We start from the raw sequence: 21,209 nt of genomic DNA, 5'->3' as shown, positions 1-21,209 counted from the left end.
TCTAAAGCCTAAACTTTATACACTGCAGCAAATCTTTTGACTGTGTGGATCATGAGAAGCTATGGACTGTTCTGAAAGAAAAGGGTGTGCCTCCGCACTTGATTATCTTGATGTGTAGTAATTACATTGTATTGTGTACAAGAAGCTACTGTTAGAATCTGGAGAGACAGAATAATTTCCTATAGGCAAAGGTGTCAGACAACGGTGTATTTATCTTTCCATCTGTTCAGTTTGAACACAGAACATATACTGAAAGCTGGATTAGATTCAGATGGAGGAATGAAAATTAATGGAAAAAACATCAATAATTTCAGATATGCAGATGGCATAATCTTACTGGAGGAAAGCAGCAATGGCTTGAAACAATTTTTAGTGAAACTGGAAGAAGAAAGTGCCAAAATAGGATTGCAGCTGAACATTAAGAAAACAAAAATCATGACTACAGAAGAACTTCAAAACTTTAATGTTGGCAATGAAGAAATTGAAACCATTGACGATTTTTTTATACCTTAGTTCAGTCATCAATTCAAATGGAGACTGCAGCCAAGGAATTAGAGGAAGACTGAGACTCAGAAGGCCAACAATGAAGGAATTAGAAAAGATAACCAAGTGTAAGGGTGTGTTGTTGGTGACCAAGACCAAAACCATCAGTACTATTGTATTGCCCATTACTATGTATGTGTGAACGTTGAACAGTGAACAAAATTGTGAGGGGAAAAATGTTTTGTTTGAAATACAGTGATGGAGAAGAGCTTTGCAAATACCCTGGACTTCCAGAAAGATGAACAAGTGGATCTTAGACCAAATCAAGCCTGAACTTTCTCTGGAGGCAAAAATGTTGAAGCTGTTGTCCTACATCATGAGAAGCCCGGATTCTTTGGAAAAGACAATAATTTTGGGAAAGGTGGCAAGAAGCAGGAGAAGAGGAAGGCCAAATACAAGATGGGCTGACTCCAGAAAGGAAGCCACCACCTTGAATTTGCAAGAGTTAAGCAGGGCTATTCAGAACAAGACAATTTGGATATCACTTATTCTCCATACTTTGGAGCATGTAACAACAAGAAGTCAGAATTGACGTGAGAACAGTTGTTATTATTATTACAGAATGGGCAGGAAGAGATTGAAGTGGAAGTCTCTTTATTGTGTTCTCTGTGCCTCCAAAATGTTGACTCAGCCTTCTGTCCTTCCGAGGTCATTAAAATGAGTACCCAGCTCGCGGGGGGGGGGCAATGTGTAGCCTGCATAATTGTAAATCGCCCAGAGAGTGCTTGAGGCGGTATATAAGCAGCACACTTTGCTTTTGCTTTTTAATCTGGGAACAAGAGCCCTGTGGCATAGTTGTTAAACTGTACTATTGCAGTAAGCCACTGCTCATTACCTGAGTTCGATTGTGATGGATTTAGGTAGTCAGCACAGAGTTGACTCAGCCTTGCATCTTTCTAAGGTCAGTAAAATGAGTAGCCAGATTGTTGAGGGGGTGGGGAGTTGTTGTTTGCATAATTATGTTGTAAACCACCCAGAGAGTGCTTTAGCATTGTGGAGCATTATCTAAGACGAAACTACCAGCAAACAAACAAAAATGTTAATACATTTATAGTTGCGTAATGATGCAAACAGATATATATTTTCTTAGAAATATATGTACTCTGTCATTTCTCAAAGTATTTTATTATTTTTTCTTTAAACCTATTTATTTTTCATTAAAATACACACTTTCAAAGATATATTGTACAGAAGGAGGGAGGTTGCAATTAGAAGATCCTTAAAACTGCAATCTTACATATGTGTAACTGAGACTAAGCCACACTGGATATATCAGGACTACATTTAATTAGACATGCATAGGATTACACTGTTTAAACTATAGAAACTCTATGTTTATGTAAACCGCTGAATTAGGTGGTTATTTTATTTTTTTTGCTCTGTGTTACCTGGTTTTTGTTTAAAAGAAGTCAGAGGACAAATGTGAATCGTTCAAGTCAGTCTTTACAATGTTTTCTATCTAGCCCTTAAACATTTGTTGGAAAATATGAAATCAGAGCTCTTTAATTATAGTAAAACTTAGATCCTCCCTGCTTTGCCCTGCTCCTTCTTTCACAGAAATAGATTTATGTTCCTCAGGAATCTTAATTTGCATTTTAGGATGTGTTTCAGATATTGGAACAGAAACTGCATGAGTGCATATGAAGTGTCATTAGAGAAGAACTGAACTTGTGCAGAGTTTATTCTCACTATTTCAGTAATGGGATTTTTAAAAATAATACTAAATTAAATAATGGACAAGATGCCACTATTTTATCCTGTCATCTGGGAGATATCCACCTAGTGCAAATGGTACCTAATAGCACCTAACAACTTATAATATTGGCTGTTAAAGTTTCCATAAACTTTATATGAATGTGCACTTTTGTGGATCAAGTCTACTTTCTCAGATTTGATCCACCAAAGCTCACATTAAAATATAGCAGTGAGTCTTTAAGGTGTCACAACATTTCTGTCTCTTGGTTGTTATTGTTGTTTTTTGTTTGATATGCTTGCACAGAAGAACACAGCTACTTCTTTGAAATGTAACTTTTATGATGCTCTCATTTCAAACTTAGTCTTCCTTTTCTTTGCCAGTATCATGTTCAATTTTATACACATACAGAGGTGTGCTCATAAAGGTACCACTCAACATCATTTAAAGCAGATTATGATAATTTTGAAACCTAAGACTTAATGTGTAAGAACAGACCTGTGATCACTCGCTCTTCCTGAAAAGACCTCTTTCCTGATGTGTGATAGAATTTTATTTTTTAGATGTTCAGATGCATTTGTAGTTATTTGTATTGTAGTAAGAAAATGATTTCACATACCATAGCAGAGCTACATCCTGGTATTGTTACCTGTTAACACCCTCGTATTTTGCATTAGATGGCACTATGAATCCACCCTAACCCAGTTAAGTATTCATAATCAGTTAAAGCTTTAATGTTATATCCATTTACCAGGTGTAAGCTCCACTGATCTCAGTAGAACTTTCTTCAGAGTAGCATAGTCCTCTCACTTTAAGCTCCACTCTATCCATAAAAATAAAATGTAAAAGTGAGGGGCCAACCTCCCTTTTAATCACCCAGATGTGAGCACAGCAGTTGATAGAGGTATATTTGCACATATATTCTCAAAATTTCTGGGAGGGTGGGTAGGGGATAAAAATGTACTCTATTCCACCATCCCCACACATGCATCAAACATACAAGATCAAGAGGAATGATTGTTAAAATATGTGCTTCACAGGGAGATGGTTGATGGTGTTACACAGAAAGGGATGGTTGCTGCTGAGCCTGAGTTCAAAGAAGGAATCCACAAGGACACAGATTGTACTTTTGGAGATCTAATCTCTCCTTTGTGGGAGAAAACCTTCTAAAGAAAACTTTCAAATCACCTAGCCCTGACCCACTGACACATTCTGAGTCATTTTTCTCACTCATTCAGTGATTCCCCCCACGCACTAAAGCCAGCTCTAGAAGTGGAGCATGACTTTCTCCTCTTCTCTCTTCTGAGGAGCGAACTGCTTAAGAAGTAGAGGTTAACATATCTAATGGTTGTTGTTGGTTTTTCGGGCTCTTTGGCCGTGTTCTGAAGGTTGTTCTTCCTAATGTCTCGCCAGTCTCTGTGGCCGGCATCTTCAGAGGACAGGACTAGCACTCTGTGTTCTGGTGCAGTTTGTTTGGGAGTTGAGTATTTATAGCTGTTGGATCAGCTTTTGTCCTTTTCAGGAGATGGGTGATGATGGTGATCATTGTGTTTTTGCTGTGGGTATATTGTTGTTATAAGGGGGAGAGATTATCTGTCACTGTGATTGCTGGGTGTTGTTAGCTGGTCTTTTGTGTGTAGTGATCACCGGTCCTTGTGGCTGGGTAGAGTTCATTGACCTTTTGCAGGCTGTATTTTTCAGTCCTGCGAGCCAAGCTTTGTTGAGTTTTAGACTTTCTTCTTTTTTGTTGAAGCTCTGCTGGTGTTTGTGGATTTCAATGGCTTCCCTGTGCAGTCTAATGTAATGATTGCTGGTGTTGTCCAGTATTTCAGTATTTGGAAATAGAATCTCATGTCCAGCTTGTTTTAGGGCATGTTCAGCTACTGCCAATTTTTCTGGTTGTTTTAGTCCGCAGTGTCTCTCATGTTCTTTGATTCTGGTGTGGATGCTTTGTTTTGTGGTTCCAGTATCTGCCTGCAATATCTGCTTGCAAAATTTGCTCCTCCAACTCTGTTAACCTCAGCAAAGAGATTATGTGGGGCAGTGGAGGCTGCAGCAAGGGGAGGTTTGTGTTCCTCAGACAGCTTCTCAGGTCTGCCTTCAGTGTGATGCGGGTAACATAAACAAGTTTAAATTCCAGCTTACCTTGGAATCAATTGAAGTTTCTGCCCATCTATAAACAGTTAATATGTAGTCTCTATGCTACCTAAACCTGGCTGTGGTTGCTGAGAGTTGCAGTTCAGTAACATTTGGAAGATTACAAGTTGATCTAAAGTGAATAGGATGAGAAGGGTTGCACATGAGAAGTCAGATAAAATATTATAAGCAAAACATCCTGCATCAGTTTGAAGAACAGTTGACGGTAAAGGTGTCAGGTGGGATGTCATATTGGATAAGATCCTATACACACTACTGAAAATCACTGTCAATGATGAAATCATCATCATCTTAGATCTGCAGAACTGGAAGGTACACTATGGATAATGATAGTGCCACAAGTAATGAAGTTTAGAAGTAGTATATTTAATTAATTCAAATAGTTTTCAAGACAGAGTTCAAATTACAGGAAAGATGAAACAACACTTCATTCTAGCAGACCAAAACTATAAAGTCTGGGGTTTTTCCCCCTCTTCCTATTCAAAGTCTTCTGTACTGTGATACAAATATACTGTCAGCAGAATGCCTGATACCAAGAAGCTGGTGTTGCTTTTATAAATGGCTACAATACACCACCTGGAAGTTTATTTATAGTTGAAGTAAATTATTCTCAGTAATAATTTATAGAGATCAAACATTTAGTACTCTGCAGTTTACCCATAAATGTGTTCTATTATAATGGCACTATCTTTCACTTTAAAAATAGCATTGGTATGAAGTATACTTAAAACACATCACTGAAATTTATTGATTTACAATAAAAGATTATCCCTAACACTGTAATGTGTTAGGTCACCTTTGCCTTCCTTCACTGTGATCCAAATTGTTGTCTGCAATTCCCTGCATGAAGCCGTATGTCTTTACTGAACTAGTTAATGTCTGTCAGGTTTATGTCTAGGATAAATTCCTAAATATTCTGGCTTGTAAAATAATTTTGGATTGAAATTAAAGTGAAGCAAGTAGCCACAAGATTTGAGTTATGTTGTGGGCATATAAATCCCACTGAAAATGGCAAATCATATTAGAATCTAGCAGCATACAAAGTTTAAAATCTTAAAAATCGTGTTCAGGGATTATGTATCTTAACAGTATTTTGATGTATATTTGTGGGTGAAAGTCACAAGACACAGACATTATCTGTATATCCCACTGTTCCTTTACAAAATCCACAAACAATGTTCAGAGCAGGCACAGGTGAGCTGAGAGCTGCTTAGGTACAGCAATATAGCAGTAGCCTAAAGAACTCCTAGGAATTAACAGGCTGTCCCACCATGTCATCTGGCAGCCCTTCGTGAGTAGGGATGTATGTGACTTAGACCCCTAGAAACAGATGCTGACAGTTGGTATCAGCAGGGTGGGCTAGAGGCTAAGCTTGATCCATATTTTAAAGCCTGGAGGACAAAGATAGTTTGCATATTTCTGAGGAACAAAGAGCTGTTCCATTTTCACAGAATGAAAGGAAAACGGAGTTCATGATATACAGTATAGAGTATTATTGGCAGGATGGCAAAAGCAGTTGACATTTTCTTTATCTCCAGTGAACTGAAGAAATTCTGGTGGGTAAATGTGCCTAGGATAAGAGCACAGAGGAGGTTATCAAACTGTACGGGTTACTGAGATGATAATAAGTTGCTGGAGGCAGCAACCCTGCAGTGAATGCTTATTCAATTCTTGCTATTTGTGTCACCAAGCTTTCTGACAAACCTTGCACAAAGAGGGGAAATGGGAGAGGAAAGGAGCTAGCAACTGTATGTCGGTTTTGGTTGTTTTTAGATTTGCTGACTAAAGCAGGTTAATAGATTAAATTCAGTGGCAGCACAGAAGGTTAAAAGGTGATTGGGTGCCGGAGTGTTTGTATGATTGCCAGTTTGTCTGCCAGAGCTGAACAATTAGCAGGTCTGTGCTACAATCTTTTAATTGTCAGTTATGCTTCTAGACATGGACAAAGGAAACATTGACTCTTAGGCAAAACTGTACAGCATTACTGCATTATCTGAGTTCTGTTCAGACAGTTTTTATATGATGAGAATATGCTGTCATTCTTCAAGAGCTTTACCACGCTATAAAATAATGACTACAAAATGTCTGATGTTACTAATTTTCAAAGAAATCTGAAATAAGCACAATTAGTCATAATAATCAGTGATTTTCCTACCCTCTATAAATTAAATACTTAGCTTTGTTTTGTTTATTTGTTTGTTTGGTTGGTTCCTCACACGCTGCAATCATATCTGACCCTGCGACTATAAACCTTGGATGCCTTGCTACTCATGGACGCCCTGCAAAATAAAGCCCCAGATTGAACATGAAACTAAGCATGGCAGAATGGTACATATCTGCCACTTATGTGTGAAAACCTATTCCTTTCTGAAAAAGCAAGTTATGTATTTTAATATTTAAATATTACATTTACTTCACAAAATAAAACAAGAAGAATGTATTGGCAGAAGGAATCAGAGGGAAATCCTCAGTTACAGTTATGTTAATTTGTCATTCTCATTTTACACTTTCTAGTGCTGTTGATTATATCTCACAACTTACAATTTGTGGGTTGCATGTGGCCTCTAGAACCATTTTGTGTTCATCCCTCCCCCAGTCCTTCTGTTGTTATTTTTATTTAAATGTGTTTGGGTTTGGGAGGTGGGAATTGCTAAAAAAGATTCCTTGGAATCAAGAGAGGTGGGAGGCTTTTCCCCTCTTATTTAGAGAGACCTTCAGTAATCCTGGAAGGCACCCTACACTTTATAAGCAGCACACTTTTTTGTTTTAGAAACTTTTTAAGGAACAGCCACTAGATAGCGCACAGGGGGGCTTTTTTTGCAAACTCCTCCCTTTTTTACCTAAAAAAAGTAAAAGGTACCATCTTTTTAGTTAAGAAAAATTCATTATAGCACCCTAAATAAACAAACAAACAAACAAACAAACAAACAAACAAATAAATAAATAAATAAATAAATAAGTGTGAACATTAACAACTTCATACACACCCCTTCCCCTTTAGCTACACACCATTGGGTTGTTAGCTACGCTGGAAAATGGCCCTCAGCCTCTCTGAGATTGCTTGTCTCTCTTTAGAGTTGATAACGCAGTCACTGTGAAACATTATTATAACATGAGCGCATTTGATTACCTGCAATGAATTATGTTTATAATAAGGCTTTGCCCAATATCTTTAGTCTGCAAAATGGAGCTGAAATGAAAACATATGTTGTTTCTACAACTGTACACTTCTGACTTTCTGACATAATTTATCTATGCTTATAGAGGTATAGAAGGTGGTTAAGGAGAGTTACATACATAACAAGGTTCTATAATTATAGCTGTAATGAAAATTCCATGGCTTATAGTAATGATACTGTATTACTTGCCTTGAACCCTCACATCTATAATCTTCTTAATAATGTCTATAATTATGCTAAATTTTAAACTGGTCTGACAAAAAGGGTCACAGGTGCAGCAAGTTAAAAAGGTTGGCAACAGATACTAGATACATTGTTTCAAACTAATATATTCTATTCAGGTTTATTGAGGAAATCAAACCAGTCCTTCATTGGTTGAGTGAAATTTTTAAACTGAAACATTATTTAGATTTTTGTGCCAGAGGAAATAGCAGAGGTGTTTCCTGCATCCTTGGTTTTATTCTGAAACTAGAACGCTATTAGTACCCCAGTGTTTTCAGAGAGATTGCATACCTATTGATTTGTGTTTGAAACATTGTCACGAATAGGCATGTGTGAAATGTAACCTGTTAGCAATCATAATTTTTGACATTGCACAACAGTTGCCGGATAGCGGCCTTGATTTCTGATTTCCTCTCTTTGTGGCACTTCAACTAACATGAGATACTTTCAACCATCATGAGATACCCTCAACCTTATATTTGAACTGACCTGTCACTGTTGGTTATGCTTGACCTGGAATTTTGTAGATTACTGGTTTTTAGTGTTTTGCCCTTAAAGCAAAGCAAAGCAACGTGTGCTACTTATATATCTCTCCATAGTGCTTCAGGCACTCTCTGGGCGGTTTACAAATTTATGCAGGCTACACATTGCCCCCCCCCCAGTGAACTGGGTACTCATTTTACCGACCTCGGAAGGATAGAAGGCTGAGACAACCTTGAGCCGGCTACCTGGGATTGAACCCTGGGTCGTGAGCACAGTTTTAGCTGTAGTACAGCAGTTTAACCACTGCGCCACAAGGCTGTTGTATGCATGGATGTTGTGGTGCACTGGAGGCTCCTTACATGGTTTGTATTTTTAGACATCTGGAAAGTCTACTTCAGATTGTTGATATTTTGGTTGTCACAATAAAGATTAGGATATCAGACTATTCTACCAGGATGCAATGATATTCCTTCCAAAAAAATTTGTTTGGGGATGAAATATAAAATGTTTTTTTTATAAATTTTAACGTGCTTCAGTGTTACTGTTTGGTTTTGAACTTTTCTGAAATTAAAAGAAATTACAACACATCTCTAAGAGTCAAGATTAGTTCACTAACGAGCTTTCAGCAGCAAGTATGTGACTGAAATAGGTGGTTGCATTTATTTACATACAGCTTTGTGTTATAAATGCTAACTCGAACTGAACCGTATAATGTGCTTAATCTTTTGCAGATGTAATGGTCACTGAAGTATTTGTATAAACCACTTCTGTTGGCATTCTCTGAACTTCCTTTAGTGTAGATGCTATTTTAGTTAACAATTCCAGCTTTAACCAGATCAGCTTGTGCCAGAGTATGCATCTATGACATATGTTTTCTCAGAAACCCCACACAATTGCAAATTTCTCCAGCTTGCACTACCACTTTGTACCTAATTAGAGTAGACATGGCACTAAAGAGAAACCACAAACACAGCAGTGTGCCCCAATAGATATTAATACAGTTCAGGATCTTAACAAAGTGAACAATTGCCCAAATAATGATTTCCTGCTGTGGATCTTTTATGCTTTGTTTGTTAAATCCTATTTTCCTTTCCACTTTCCTGTTGACTACAGCAGAAGTGAATTTTGTTGAATGTTCATACCGGGTCAGCAAAATTCTTCACCTTTTTATAAATGATGTTAACTCATTGAATGCTGCCTGTTTAAATAGCTTTGATCCAAATGGAAAATGAAGGAATTAATGAAATTATGAAACAGTGAGGTACATAATTGCTAATGCAGTTCATAATGCTATAGAGGTTGCACTCTACCAAGTTTATTTCGTGTCTTGTTCCTAATAATTTGCTGAAATTAGTGATCCTCACTTTTTGGCTATTTTCAGGCTAGTCTTCCCATCTAGATTTAGCAGTAGGATATAATCAGTGACATGCTATTTAGAACCTTTCATATTTAAACATTATATTTAAAAATAAATGGATGAAAGAGATTATTCTCTTGGTGTGAAATGCATACTTCATTGAAGGAAATGTCAGTATATTTCCCCATTATATTTTTACTGTTATTGGGTATTTGAAAATAGTTTTCCATGAATTAGTTGCATATGGAGCCTGCTTATCAACATACTTATCAGTGTTGGACAAACATAGCATTTGTATGTTTTCACTAACAATAAAGCCTTTTTAGCATTGCTGTTCATAGTTAAGTCTTCTATGTCTTGATGTTTTCGGTTTCATGTTATGTATAAAATGCTGATAGGGTTGTTCAGTATTACCTTGGAAAATTAAAGTTGGTGGAATTCCACACCTCCTGGAGTTGTGGGGGAGGGAAGGAGGCTGCTTCTCCAGGACTAGGTGAATGGAGCTACTGCTAAACTTGCTGTCTAAGCTCTTATCTGAATGTTTTTGCATTATTTTGCAGAGAGTGTCCCTGTGTGCAAACATGTGGATGATTTTTTTTCCTTCTTAAGCTGCTTTCTTGGGGGAGAGAGAGAGAGAGAGAGAGAGAGAGAGAGAGAGAGAGAGAGAGACTCCCTCTCTGCCAACTGATGAAAACTCAAGTCCAAGTCATTAAAAAAAACAGGCGAGTCAAGTCTGAGTCGAGTCACTGGTGTGACTTAAGTGACTTGAAAGCAAGCTGCCCAGAGTAGTCGATTGACTAGATGGGTGGGGTATAAATGCAATAAGTAAGTAAGTAAGTAAGTAAGTAAGTAAGTAAGTAAGCAAGCAAGCAAGCAAGCAAGCAAGCAAGCAAGCAAGCAAGCAAGCAAGCAAGCAAGCAAGCAAGCAAGCAAGCAAGCAAGCAAGCAAGCAAGCAAGCAAACAAGCAAGCAAGCAAGCAAGTAAGCAAGTAAGCAAGTAAGTAAGTAAGTCACACAACTTGAGTCACCATCTCTGGGAATTAGCTACATTTCCTAATGATAACCAGGCTAGCAATAGCTCTTTACCAGAAATCTGCCATGTAGACTTCTCTGCAGGTAATTAGCATGACACATGAAGAACAGCTTTATCAGCGAAAGGGCATCTACTGTCAATGGAGTCTTTCCATGACAGTTAGAATCCTGATGTGCCAGGGATCTTGTTCACACAGAGAGTTCCCACAGATAGCAGAGAAAATTTCAGACCTGTCCCTAGAGTGCAACAGAACTTGAGACGAAGGGGGTGATTCAACATGTTTAATTAATGACTGAATAAGGCATGTGTGGAGCATGGCTTTATCACATGAGCAACATGTTTTGAAGAGAAAAGATAAACCAAGCACTTCCTTTTCTGTTTGGTGACACTTCTTTGATAAACTCAACAATGACAGTGATGACCTATGATACTCCAAAAATTTCCTCTGGGTTGTTCTGTCTGAAAACAACCAGTCTGAACTGAAAGTACTAGTGCAATTTCCTTTGGAATTAAATTGGCTTTAAAAAGAGGAGGGGAGAGAGCATCTGTGTTAAATTCCAGATGCAAGGTTATGATCTGCATGGAAGGGTTTTAACCTTTTCCTAATCCAGATCCCTTCCTCCAATTCCCAGTGGGACCAAAATGTTTGTTGTAGCCCTATTATACTCTGACCAGAATACCAATTTGCATTTTTAAAATCAGGCAAAACCCTATTCTGTAGTTATGCTGGCAAAAGGAAAATGGCATAACTTGCAGTGGCTAATTGGCTCCTATTCAATGGGCCTTACTTGGCTTCCTCAGTGTGCACTAGTTGGTGCCTTGGCGTATGACCAGATATCCAAGTAGGGGCTTGTTAATTAGTGTCAGTTATCCACTATGAGTACAGTAACACTAAGTCCCTTCCACTGGTGTAAATGCAAAACAGGATTTTGGCCATTCACTTTAAAAAATAAAGTTGCTAATTGCTTGAATGGCATCAGATTTAATTTGATCTTCCAAAACAGCTTTTTAAAAAGTGTAAAAATTGTTTTAAACTCTTTTAAACTGTTTAATTTTTAAAAAAATCAAAATGAGCAACAGTCTTTAACATTATAATTACATGGATTAATATTTATATGTATTTGTAACTTTTTGTTTTCATCCATACAGAATATTTTCCCTTGATTTGTAAAATAATAAATATTTACAACATATCAATTTAAGTATGATAAAGGGCCATTTCCCACCTCATAGCATTTTCATAGTGTATCTGAAAGGGGGAGATGCCAATATGAAAGGATTTTCAAATTTGCAGATTAATGTAAGAGTAGTTCTGTTCTTCATTGAAAATGAACTGTAATACTGTATTTAATGAGTGAAAAGCCTTTAGAGGCATCTGCATCCAATACTTTGTGTGTATATTTGTGACTGAGTGAGTGATAGTATTCCATGCCAGGATAGGGGGAGGGTCTTTCATCTGTCCAGGTTGTATTGAATGGAAGAAAGATTTGCGAGAGACAACAATGAAAGGGAATTGATTGTGTAACAGAAGAAAGACCAAAACTAAGCCTCCAAAAATTGCTTCCAATGTGGTATTAGTGTGCATTGAATTGAAAAAACAACTGGAATATTTTCCATAGTCTCCAAAATCCTTTGAAAGGTAAAGCAACATATGGCCAGACAAAGCTGAAGGCCTAGATGAAAAATGTTGCCAGCTGTATTGACCACTAATAGTTTCCTGAACCAACTGAAGATGGTGTGTTAGAGAGACAATGTTAATTTGTTTTTATTTAATGTATAACAATAATTCCATGGCTTCATCCTTCAGAAGCAAATAACATGGAATTAAAAGTTGGTTTTGTTCTTGGGATCTCAGAGAAAGGATTTCTTCCATTTTATACAAGGTCACACTCAGTACACATGAATGGAATACTGCTCGAATACTCTTTTCAGCTTTGCTCAATATGCCAACTGTGCCTTCTCTTAGAAGACAGGGATTTAGTAGCTGTTGTATTTTCCTAAGTAACTTTTTTGTTTGATTATTGCAATGTCCTTTATGTAGAAGCTGTACTCAAAGATCGTTTGAAAGTTACAGCTGGATACAAAGCAGTGCTGTGGGATTCTGAGTGTCTAATGATACAGCATATGTTATATTTCTCCTGAAGTATTTTCAGAGCCGCCCCCCCCCCCCAATTTATGTCCAGGTTCAGTTGAAGACCATTGTTTTGATTTTAAAGCCTAAAATGGTATGTATGGTAGGTATCTGAAAGAATATCTCACCTGTAAACCTTAAAGTTCTTTTGGCTTACAACTTCCCCTTTACTGTGAGGCCATTTTTTTAAAAAAATTTCTGCTTTCTCTGACTTCTGCTCTGTGTTAATTGCCTCCCAGAAATTTGAAAGTTGTAGTTAAATGTTATTAACCATTATTGCTCTGAGGCCCCTAAAGTTGTTAGTTACTGTTAAAGCTGCAATTTGAAAAAGTAACCTTATTTTTCTATGAAAAATAATTTGTAGTTACTTTTAGACACTGGCTTGAAGTACAAAAAAACCCTCTCCTCTTGGCTTTTCTTTGTAACCTTAACATCCAAAATGGAGGACAAAGCATATCATGAACCACCTCTTAAACTGTATATTCTTTCTCCGCCATCTAGGGCAGCTAACCCGTGTAATTATAAAAGTAATTTTATAGGCTACAGTTACAATAAAGATATTATACCTTGTCAAGTTGTAACAAGCATAATGTAGTTGTATTTTTGTTATGGAAGAATCAGCTCATTGCATCTAGTTGCTTGTAATTAGTTACTTCAGAATTCTCTTGTTTCTAATTCCTAATTGTCTTACCTCCTTCAGTTTTTCACTTCTTTAACTCCTACCTCTTACTCATTCTATAACATGTTGTGCATAGTACAATTTAGATATCCTTCTTTATCTTCTTATTTTCTTGTTCCACTCTCTACAGTCTGTGGTTTTCACTTGCCAGCCTTTCCTGTCCTCAACTCTTGATTTGTTCATCTGACAGTTCACCCAACTCTGCAACCTACTTTTCTTCTTCGTGGCCTCTGTGAATGCACACATATGGGTCTTGTCTGCGTCTGCACTGACGTTCTCAAAAGATTCTAGAGCTAAAAGTAACGATTTTATGGTATGATCCCCCATGAAGTACATGCTCCTCCCACTCACCATTCCCCTCAGTTCCTTTTTTTCCGCCATGCTGAAAGGTTCCTCGGAAAGATAGAGCAACTTGTGAGCTACGATTATTGCTTATTTCCCTTGATTTTTTCAACTTGACTGAATTCTTCCTCTTTTAATCGTTTAATCTCCGATCCCCTGTGAGTTGCTTCGTTTTTCTCTCTCTCCCAATTTGGACTCTCCCCCCTGGACTCTTTGACCATTTTTTCCTTCCCTTTCTCCCCCGCCTCTTTATGGCCTCTTCGGCTCCTTTTAAAAGGTGTGTGGGCTGCAATAGCAAGGTACCGTACTCTGGCGGTCATGATAAATGCCTTTTTTGCCTGGGCGAGCAACATCAGACCCAGACCTGTGCAGCCTGTAAAAAACTTACCAAACCCGCACTTAAACAAAGTCTACAGAGACTTAGGTCTCACCTTTGGGAAGCTGCAATGAATCCAGCAACTTCTGCTCCTTCCACAATTCAATCGCCTGAGTGATCGGTAGAGCAACAAACTCCATCCGTATCTGCTCCCAGCCCAATGACACCCTCTCTTCATTCTAAGGAGGGTTCTACCAAGTAAAAGACATCCTCTAAACCCAGGTCAACATCACAGGCAAGTCGGTGTCAGGAAACAACTACAAATAGAAAAGAAAAATCGATTGTTAAGAAATCTAAGAAAGCTAAGATTGTTCCCCCTGATCCTCCTAGAGATGAACTCCCATCTCCCATCTTGGAGGAGTCATCAAGAGAGACGATGGAATCAAATTTGGAAATAGGGTGAGGTGCATATTCCATCTACACAGGCTCCGGCACCGTCTGGTAGCCCTCCCCTTTCAACAGGCCATTTGGGGACTGAGCTTCCGTCCAGTTCAGCCATGGCCCATTCGAGCTCTATATCAGGGCGGGCGACAGATAGTGAGCCTTCGGAGCCGAACACTCTCCGCAGTCGCCTAGAAAAAGAAAGGAGAAAAGGAAAGATACTCAGATGCCGACCGACATGCCTCAACTCGGGCAGACTGGCATGCCTCAACTCAGGCAATACTTCCAGCTTTCCAACAATTCAGCATGGAAATTGTCTTTCCCTTTTTGATACCGTTCCAAATGGAACAATATTAGAACTTCTTCAACACCTTCAATCCAAATCACCTCCATCCAAGAAGCATCGATCCCATAAAACTATTGCTGTTTCCACGTTGACATCGACATTTTCCAAAAAGCGGCCAACACCATCTTCTCATGGAGGATTATGTGCAATGGCTACTCTCAGATAATACCCCTTACATCACAAGACAAGTGGCCAAATTCTGTGCTGCAGCAATGGTTGTTCGTAAACAGATGTTTGGGTAGGTGATTTTAGATGGATAATTGTTTTTAATATAACACTGCCTGAAGTTTTACCAACATTAAGGACATATGATGTTATTAATTGGAAAGAAGGGGTTGTTTTATCATGTTTTAATGGATCTTTATTACTCTGCTCGACTTTTCTAAACAAGTATTATATGTATCTATTTTATACTGAATTGATTTTACTGGTCTTTGACCGTAATAAAGTATACCTACCTACCATCTTCTCATGTCGAACAACCCAAGCATGCAAAGCACTCAGTTAAAGATAAGCAAACCTTACTGCCACGTCAAGCCATGCGAGCTCACCTACAGAAACTCATCAAGCATCTCGCACATTGCAATTTCCTTTACAGCCACAGCCTTCAATACAGGATGATACCGAGTCCTCATCTCCCTCATCTGATTCTGAGCCCAACATCAATATGGATTCTTCAGAAGAGTCACCAGCCAATATTCCAATTCCATCTCCTGATGCCATCGACAATCACCCAGCCTCACCGTCAGAGGTTTTTTCCTCATATGCCAATCTTATATCTCATATGGCTGTTGCATTACAACTTCCAGTACAAGAGCTTCCTTCACCAGAAACTGACCTCATATTTGAATACATCAATAGAGAAAGATCACAACCTCTTACTCTGGCTTTTATGCCTTCCATGCCAAATCACATAAAGGATGTTTGGGACAAACCACCTATAAACTTACAGATTTCCAGACGTACAGAAAATATGTACTGAACACATGGTCCCAATATTGAAATTTTGGCTAAACATCCTGATGTTTAATTCCATCATTGTGGAATCTAATCTATCGAAATCTAGAGGCAGATCTTCGGTTTCACCAACCAACAAGGTCGGCAGAAAGATCGATGTCATGGCATGCAGGATTTACTCATTGCAATCATTCCTTCTTCGGGTCTCCAACTATCAGGCACCAATGGGCACCTACCCATGGTCTAAGATCTTACCAGTTTTAGAGTCCGCTCCTGAATCTATTAAGTCGGAGCTCATCAATACCCACAATGAAACCACATCTCTGGCAAAACAACAAAGAATTGCTGGACATGCCGCAGAAGCAGCTTCAAAGACTTTGGCGTCATCCATCTCCATCCACAGACATGCCTGGTCGAGATCCACTGGCTTGAATGATGATGCTAAAGCCAGAATTGAAGAGCTCATCTTTGATGGCTCTGGCCTTTTCAATCAAAAGATGGATGTGGCAATAGAGACTCTCCATAAAATGAGAAAGACAGCTAAATCATATTCAAATTTGCAGTCCTTTTGTTCCTATACAAACAAACACAATACTATCAGCAACCATCTCAATATTACCAATGCTACCAACCGTATAGACAATTTCGACCACAACAACCAGACAGATCTTTCTCGGTCCAGGGACTTTCGACATCGTCCTCTCGTCCACAGAACCAACAACAACAACATCAACCTTTCTGTAAACCATAAAAGAATGGTAAGACCTACCAGCACTACTAAAACCTGCGTTTTTCCTCCAATCAGCCTCCCCCTCCCCATTTCAAACAAGATGTAATGGTTACTGGTGTTGTCCAGTATTTCAGTATTTTGAAATAGAATTTCATGTCCAGTTTGTTTTTAGGGCATGTTCAGCTACTGCAGATTTTTCTGGTGGTTTTAGTTACGGTCAGCAAAGGACAGAAGGGACCCCCTCACCACTGCAGGAGTATACCGGATACCTTGCAGTTGTGGCCAGGTATATATTGGAACCACAAAACGAAGCACCGAAGAACATGAGAGACACTGCAGACTAAAACAACTAGAAAAATCTGCAATAGCTGAACATGCCCTAAAACAAACAGGACATGAAATTCTATTTCAAATTACTGAAATACTGGACAACACCAGCAACCATTATGTCATACTGCACAGGGAAGCCATTGAAATCCATAAGCACCAGCAGAACTTCAACAAAAAAGAGGAAAGTGTGAAGCTCAACAAAACTTGGCTCCCAGCTCTCAAAAATACAGAGTGCAAAAGGTCAATGAACTCCACCCAGCCACAAGGACCGGGGATCAGAACACACAAAAGACCAGCTAATGACACCCATCAACCACAGTGACAGATATTCTCTTCTTCTTAGCACAACAGTACACCCACAACAAGACACACTAATCACCCATCTACAGAAAAAGACAAAAGCCTATCTCAAATCTATAAATACTGCACTCCCAAGCCAACTACACCAGAGCACAGAGTGCTGTCCTCTGAAGATGCCGGCCACAGAGACTGGCGAAACGTTAGGAAGAACAACCTTCAGGACATGGCCAAAGAGCCCGAAAAACCCACACCAATCATCCAGATAAAATCACCCTTTATGCTGATGTTTCTTTCCTCCCCAAGGTTATTTCTGACTTTCATCTTAAGCAGCCCATCATCTTACCTACCTTATTTCCATCACCAACCACTGACCTGGAATGCTCTCTTCACCTCCTAGATGTTAGAAGAGAGTTGGCTTTCTGTGTTTCAAGGACTACTCCTTTCCGTAAATCCAAATGACTTTTTGTTTCCCGGCACTTACCACACAGGGGATCCCTTGTTTTTTCACAAACCATCTCTAAATGGATTCTGGCAACTATACACCTTGCATATCATTTAGCCAAGAATGCTCTTCCTGTTGGAATTAAGGCTCATTCTACAATGGCAGTGGCTACCTCCACGGCTTTCCTCAGAGGCGTTTCTGTCCCTGATATCTGCAGGGCCACCAGGTGGTCCACACCATCCACCTTTGTCTCTCATTACCATTTGGACTTCCAGGCAAAGTCGGACACAGTCTTTGGACGAGAGGTTCTGTCAGCTGTTCTTCCGTGATGTCCCTCCTCAAGACAGGCAAGCTTGTTAATCACCCATTAGTGTGCATTCACAGAGACCACAAAGAAGAAAGACAGGTTATTTACCATAACTCTGGTTCTTTGAGTGGTCATCTGTGAATTCACACTTCCCACCCATCCTCCCCTCTGTCCCTTCACATCAGTTAATTTTCTGCAGCAGCGGGCTTTGTGGGAACTGAGGCACTTGCCTGGATAGGCGGACCACATGTACTTGGGGGCAGCCCTAGGAAACAAGTGTTGAGCTCCAGAAGATTCCGGAAAGCTCTGCACAGATGCAGATAAACCCATTAGTGTGAATTTATTTATTTATTTATTTATTTATTTATTTATTTATTTATTTATTTAATTAATTTATATTCCGCCCACTCTACCCAAAGGTAGAACCCACTCGAAGAACCAGAGTTACGGTAAATAACCTCTCTTTTTTAAAAAACTGAGAACTGTTTTGCAAAATATTAAAAAATGCAAATACTAACAGGTAGTCAATTTTGGGTTTGTTTAGTTTTCCAGAAGGATGAAATGAATGAATGTGAAACAAATGCATCTCTTCCCCATCTCTATGAACTGTACGTATTCTTTGGCCCAAATGTTATTATTTCAACAGTGCTCTTAAGGATGAGCACATCGGAAACAACCTTTTCTTCCAATTCAATGGACTTGGTTCACTTTATTAATCACGGAAACAAAAGGCTTTTATAGTAGCAAATCAGAGTATATTCTGGAAGCTTCTAAATATTATCACATAAGAATATAATTTTGAAGGCTTTTCTAAATCAGAAGTTATGACAGATATTCATCCAGAGGGCAAAGGAAACTAAGTTGCTTCCTTGTTCTTTGAAACTGAATCCGGAAATCATTTTATAGTGATACAACAAAAATAACCTTCATTTCTGTTTTTACTTGAAGTTAATATTTCAAGCTCTAATTACTCTTCTGTAATTAGCATCAGGGCACATTAAAGGGCTTACTACAGGCCTTTAAAGATTAACACATGTTGTGCCAGCAGAAGCTAGAAGTGATCATTTGTGTTCAATCCATTTATGAAACTTGCATTTGAACCCAGCTGGCACATGTATCTCTGACTAATTTTCTCCCTGAGGCAAGCACATCAGTACACACCCTCTCTGTGCCACTGTTGTCCATTTATATTATCAAGAAAATGACTTCTCCTGAATGACTTCTGCTCTTTTTGGCTAAAGCAACAGTTCATCTGTAACTATGTCCCAGAAACATTGGGTCTGATTCTTATTAAGAGCCACCATGAGCCACTAGAATGTCGTAATCTAGTTCCAGTCACATCTTCTTTAAACTTGTTCAGGATTATTATTATATTCTGCTAGTTTCATCCATTTTGTCTTCAATTCCTGCTCATCTTCTCATAGTAGTCTATCTCTAGGTTTTTAATTGTAGGAAGGCTCTTGTCACCTTTGACACACTTGTAGAAAAAGCACTCTTTGTCCTTAGTGAGAGAAATGACAGAGAATTCTTTGCTATTTTGTGGCATAATAAGAAGTTGGAGCCAGCAGACTTCACTTCCTAGGCAGAATTACTACTATCTGACCTTCTTTTGAACTTGAATTTAGGAGCTGCCACTCCCCAATTATTTGCTGCTGCAGAATGGAAGAGTCGACTGATGAATAAAAAGCAGTTCTCCTGAGTGCTGAAGTAAGGTTTTGACAAGTCTCAAGTACATCAAAGATAGGAAGAACAGGCTGTCACCATTTAGGGAGCACTCTTATTATCACATTATGTCAGATGATGGGCAAAGTTTAGCTACTGAAAACAAGCTCTTTCTTTTACAAGCTGAAAAAAAGTGATAAAGGAAAATACAATGTCTTGAAAAATCTTGGCTATACTACATCTTCTTCAGGCTTCAGTAATATTTCTTTTTCAGAAACAAAAGCAGATCGTGAAGGATGTAGAAATAATTGTGTTTGCCATAGCCAGATTCACTAAACTAAGGTGTTAAACCTCTTACCAATTCCACAACAGTACTAAAACAGGACGTTTGGAGAATTTTCCCACCCTGATAATTTTCTTATGGTTTGCGTGCTGAGGAGTTGTATTAAACATGCATAACCAAGCGGTTCCGTTCATACCAATTTCAAATGTTTTAAAATTCCAAAGCTATTTAGTGGTTCAAAAAGATTAACCTAGGCCTTTGATTTATCTTTTGATCAAAAGCCCTTTTCATTTATACGAGAAGTAAGAAATATATCTGATGTTGAAAAATTGTGAGGGCAAGAAGAAAAGGGGATGACAGAGGATGAGATGGGTGGACAGTGTCATTGAAGCTACCAACATGAATTTGACCAAACTCTGGGAGGCAGTGAAAGACAGGAGGGCCTGGCATGCTCTGGTCCATAGGGTCACGAAGAGTTGGACATGACTAAATGACTAAACAACAAAATTAAATATATAATTTGGCAAATTTGGGATTTGCAGTACAAAAACCTTCCTTTAAAAACTTTGCAATTTTGGCATAGGTTTTGAAGGGATACAACATTTGAGGGTTTGTAGCTGACAAGTTGAGTGCTCACTGGAAGGACAGATCCTGAAGCTGAGGCTTCAATACTTTGGCCATCTCATGAGAAGAGAAATCTCCCTGGAAAAGACCCTGATGTTGGGAGAGAGTGAAGGCAAGAAGAGAAGGGGACAACAGAGGACGAGATGGTTGAAAGTGTCATCAAAGCTACCAGCATGAATTTGACCCAACTCCGGGAGGCAGTGGAAGACAGGAGGGCCTGGCGTGCTCTGGTCCATGGGGTCACGAAGAGTCGGACATGACTTAACAACTAAACAACAACAGCTGACAAGTTGATTCAAAGGTTCTCTGTATTGTGGGAAATAATGGGATCCACATGTAATCATTGCTGAACATGGCCCATGTGTAAAAGCCATTTTATTCATACAGTTTACAGCAGCCTAAAAACAGATGGAATAGCCTGAAGATCTGTAGTGTAGTAGCCATTAGGAGACTGAAGGCAAAACAAATATGATGCCAACACAGCTATTCAGTGTATTACAATTACTATATTTTTAACAGGTAGTTAGCTGCTGCAGTAGAGCCCAGAGGGCATCTTGAATGTGGTGCCCAAATACTTTTTCCCCAGCAAGCTTTATTAAAATATGCCACTTTAAATGCTCCACCTGATTACCTTTGTTTTAATTTATATAGT

General features: G+C 38.7%; 1 protein-coding gene across 3 annotated transcripts in view; it reads left to right on the top strand.

The window, feature by feature from the left end:
• BBS9 (Bardet-Biedl syndrome 9) overlaps nt 1-21,209 on the top strand; it is a 381,302-nt gene that overhangs the window by 287,766 nt on the left and 72,327 nt on the right. The gene's annotated exons all lie outside the window — the stretch shown is intronic.

The sequence above is a fragment of the Pogona vitticeps genome, chromosome 6, assembly GCF_051106095.1.
Source record: "Pogona vitticeps strain Pit_001003342236 chromosome 6, PviZW2.1, whole genome shotgun sequence".
Taxonomy (NCBI): domain Eukaryota; kingdom Metazoa; phylum Chordata; class Lepidosauria; order Squamata; family Agamidae; genus Pogona; species Pogona vitticeps.
The sequence above is the reverse complement of the archived record's forward strand: the minus strand, read 5'-3'. Positions and strand labels throughout refer to the sequence as shown.